Source organism: Mytilus californianus, unplaced genomic scaffold (assembly GCF_021869535.1).
Source record: "Mytilus californianus isolate M0D057914Y unplaced genomic scaffold, xbMytCali1.0.p SCAF_7, whole genome shotgun sequence".
NCBI classification, from domain to species: domain Eukaryota; kingdom Metazoa; phylum Mollusca; class Bivalvia; order Mytilida; family Mytilidae; genus Mytilus; species Mytilus californianus.
This window is the reverse complement of record NW_026262723.1, coordinates 16,808,274-16,812,945: the sequence shown is the minus strand read 5'-3', so window position 1 is coordinate 16,812,945 and position 4,672 is coordinate 16,808,274. Positions and strand designations below refer to the sequence as shown.

At 33.3% G+C, this 4,672-nt stretch overlaps 1 long non-coding RNA gene across 1 annotated transcript; it reads left to right on the top strand.

Moving 5' to 3' along the window:
• The first annotated feature begins 973 nt into the window (after window positions 1-973).
• On the top strand, window positions 974-4,044 carry LOC127709309 (uncharacterized). Its single transcript, XR_007985578.1, has 3 exons — window positions 974-1,178; window positions 2,585-2,665; window positions 3,512-4,044. It is a non-coding gene; the product is annotated as an uncharacterized LOC127709309 (long non-coding RNA).
• The last annotated feature ends 628 nt before the right edge of the window (window positions 4,045-4,672 follow it).

Below are 4,672 nucleotides of genomic sequence, written 5' to 3'. Positions count from 1 at the left end.
TTGAGTTATACTGAAAATATCCTCATCATCATCAATATTATTTACTAGATTGACTCAGATTAATTAAACTGGTTCCTTGAAAATCATTTTAATTCTAACCCATTTATTGTATGTAAACAATAAACCGGTCTAATATAAACAAAACAACGATATCAAGATCGACGCTTTCACACTATTTACATCCAATATTCTCTAGTGAAAAACAGTTACTCGGAATAAATACACGGCGGAATGAAAGAACGCTTACAGTTGTAACTACTTTCCCGGAAAATTAAAGGATCACAGTCCTTATTTTATTAAGAGGGTATCACAGCGTTAGCAACAATATTCCTTATCCTCCCTCACCTAAGGAACAGAGTAAATAATTTGAAACCATCAACTCTTATATAAATAAAATTATCCCATTTCCAACAGGTTATATGCGACTCAGACGGCGTATCATCATAGAGGACATGAATAAAACTGACGCTAAATGTATACGGGCGAATTAAGGCAGGGCGTCGTGAGTCCCTAAAATCAAATTGTTTGCACAAAACAAGTAAAAATATCCGCGTCGCACCGGGCGGCGAAAACACAGGATCGATACGCCCATCATTTTCCATTGTTACATGTGTATGTCAGGGTCTAAGATATATAAAAAATATGAAATCTATTTTAATTTTGGATCCTAATTACTATGGCGTATATGCAAGACATGAGGTATGCAGGACCATTTCTTTTCTTACAGCATATTCATTTTCGCCTTTTGCAACTTGAAGACTCGCTTAAATAATATTTTTGTACTCATGCAGTTATTTCCAGCAAATGACAAGGAAAAGTCACAGGCTAATTCTTCCAATAAATTTCATATCTATATTACATTTAGGATGTCCTCATATCATATTTCATATTAAATATCTTGTACAATATGTTACTCCATAAAAAAATAAAACTTATTGGGTTTCAACAAGTATATGTTTATATACAACAAGTGCAAGTGCAAAATGAATGTTTAGACTGAATTTCTATGACATCTGTACGCGTATTCATTGTGTTTTTGTTGCTGCTGGAACAGACCAAACCGGCAGTATGTAAGGCAAATTCAGCATACACTGATAAGATGGATTCTATGATGTTTCAGGTTATCTGGGCTGGACTGAAAAGTTTGAAACAAGAGCCCAACAATCATGACAATAAAGGTAGGTCGACTGTATTATTTCTAGGGAAATGGGAAAACAAGGGATATGTAATTTTGTAGGATATGGAGGATAGACGTGCATGCATGCGGCAAAAATGTAATAAAAAAAAATTAAATAACTATATACAACGGCTTTGAGGATGCCACTGCAAATTGTGGTTGTACTTTTCGTCGCTTAATGGACACGTCCTTTATTATTTCAAACAGTTTTCTATCCAAACTCAGCTTTAGTCAGACGTGATTAATTTCACAACCTTCAATCAACTATATAGATATAAACAACCTATTCAGATGTACATGTACCGTGAAATGAAAGGTCTATCGGGTGAAAATGTAGTAATATTGACATTTTGTCAGTCAATTAACTTTCAACGGTAATATTTAACGTGGTGCTTTTAAGAAAGAACGCCTTTTATAATTGTGAATCTTGAAGGCTGCTGTCATTTCTTCGAGTTTTATGGACATCATCATGATTTGGTTAACAGTTACGGAACATCTGTATCACAGATGAAAACAGACATATGTTGAACTTGTCGTAGCCCGACCTCTTTTCCATATTTGTGACATCAACGACTGCAACTTTATCAACAAATTGTCCTTGAAACAAGCTCCACGATAGGTGTCAATAGCGAAGCGAGAACTGCATTACTTCTTCAGCACCTGCGTTCACTCTCTGATTTTAGTGGATTAAGTTGTTCAATTTTCACTTTTTTGTGTAGTTGTTTATTTACCCTCGGCGAGTAATGAGTATCTGCACTGTAAACAATGACGTTTAGATACAATTTATAAACCCAATCCTAAACACATCTTTGTCCCACTTTTTGAATATGTTGAAACACCAAAAGTATATTAACGCGTTAGTTTTTTTTTAAATAACGTGCTTTGGTATTTAGGCGCTTAAATTTTTTGGTGCTTATGAAATTTACGCGCTTACTAGGTACATTTTGTTTTGATTTTAAGCGTCCATTTAAATACTCCATTTGGAGTCTGTTTAAAATCTAAACATGATAATGATCAAAAACACGTTTAGGATGCAATCCGTATAGAATTTAAACACAATCCTAAACATGTTTAGACCTCAACATGCAACACTGACGTTTAAATTCTAAGCATCATTTTTACATTGTGGACTAGGTTTGTGACCATCTTTCCTCGAATTATAGTTTTGAATTGCCTTTTCGGTTGTGTCTCTATCTTTTTTCGGAAAGAAGATTTTTGTTTGATTTGATAAGACTATTTTCCTCGAACAGACATATTATATGAATTATTGCAATATTTTATCACTATGCATTAGGTTTGAGTTTTATAAATTCATTATTTTGGTAAAAAAAACCACAATGGAACTAATTCACGAGTATAACATTCTAATATGCTTAAACATATTCTCATGAATTTCCTTGATTACAGAAAACGTTACTAGCGGTGCAAGTTATATACAATGGGGTAGATCAACGTGTACTAGTAGAAATTCGAAGCTCGTTTACGACGGTATGTTAATTCTGATCAAAATAAGATGTGGTAGGATTGCCAATGAGACATCTCTCAGACCAAATGACGTGCATGTAGAGGTTAGCAACTGTAGGTCACCGTACGGCCTCCAACAATGATCAAAACCCATACCGCATAGCAAGCTATATATATAAAAGGCCCCGAAATGACAAATTGTAAAACAATTCAAACGAAAAACCATAACGGACTGATTTATGTACAAAACATTAAACGAAAAACAAATATGACACACAGCAACACACGACAATCACTGAATATTAGCTCTCAACAGACTTATGGCTGATTGCTTTTCCTACAATGTGTTCATAAATTTTACTGAAATACTGAAATACATATACAGAAAATAGAAAAGCTCAACAAGTTGGCTTTTCTTGTATACGTATATTTTTTAACTGTTACTTTTATATATCTTTTATAAGACTAGTATATACAGCAACGATAGGAATTATCAAAAAGTATTTGTACACCGCAGTAAACTGAATTACAGATCAACAATTATATGTAACTTAAAAAAAAAAAAAAAAAAAAAAAAAAAAAAAAAAAACACTCCGTGAAAGAGGTAAACGAAAGCAAAAAAAAAAACCAACAAAAAAAAAAAAAATAAAACAGAAAAAAAATAAAAACTTTGTGGACGAACTTTTACGTCATTTGGTCTCTGGTGGTGATTTGTATCATTGGCAATCATACAATATCGTTTTATTTTTATATCTATTAAATATATTTTTTTTCTGTACAAATTGATTTTCATTTATTTCACCGAAAAGCTTATGAAGTAAATGCATTTTTTCTTTTGTATCCAATTATCAGTTTTAATAATTACTACAGGATACACGGGCGGATCTTCATACGCAAAACCAGGAGCGGCAGCTAACCACCTTTGCCTACCCAAACAGCCACAATGGGGAGTTTACGATGAGAAAGTTAACAAAAATCCTTTTGTCGGGGCAGCCGTATTCAACATCTACGATATTGACATAAAAAACTCCCTTTTTGACAAAAGCAAATATGACTTGTACAGTTTTCCATGTGCTGTCTGTCATACCAAGATTGGGTCATCAACACTTATGATACCTGGCCGTAAAGATTGCATTGGAGATTGGAATAAAGAATATACTGGGTACCTAATGTCTGGCTGGCCTGACCATAAGGCTGCAACAGAGTATTTATGTGTCGATGCCGATTCTGAGCGATTGAAGAAAGCGTCCAGTTGGGGCAACAAGCCTATTTTATTCGCAGTTGCAGCCAAATGTAATGGAGTACTTCCGTGTCCTCCATATGTTGATGGCCGGGAAATGACATGTGTCGTATGCTCAAAATAAAAACATAATTGAATATTCAAAATAAATAGTATATTTTCATTTGTTGTCGAATTTTTTCCAATAGTATTATGATTAAATCTAAAAAAGGTATTATGCTACAATGAACGAAAGAGGTGTGAGTTAACATCAATGGGACAGCAACAATCATTATGCATGGCTGTACCCTTTTCCTGTATCATTTTCATTTCAATCGAACAAAGGATCCTCAAGCTATTATCCATAAGCCATTCTTTTCGGACATACAGACGTACGGACAAAAACTGAAAGCGATTCATAATGCTCCCGAGTTTTATTTCGGGGAGCATAACAATGAAATCAAAAAAAAAAAAAATATGCAAATAAAATTAAAGACAATTTTCGCTCCCCTATACAAATAAATAAACAAACAAACAAACATAAAAAAACCAGCTACCAAACAAAAAAAAAAAACAAAAAAAATACAAATACAAAAGAAAGAAAAAGAAAGAAATGCAAAACACAAAGAAGGAAAGCCTTGTTTCACGTTATATTTTTTAAAGATCAACAAAAAATGAAAGCACATTTATTTCTTTCGTTAAATCGCTTATTCTTTGCAATCAAATACAAGTACCTCTAGTCTTTTAAGAAATTGACTGAGCTGATTGCAAATCTTTGAAAGTGTCTATTGAACTTATTTAAAACGTGTCTA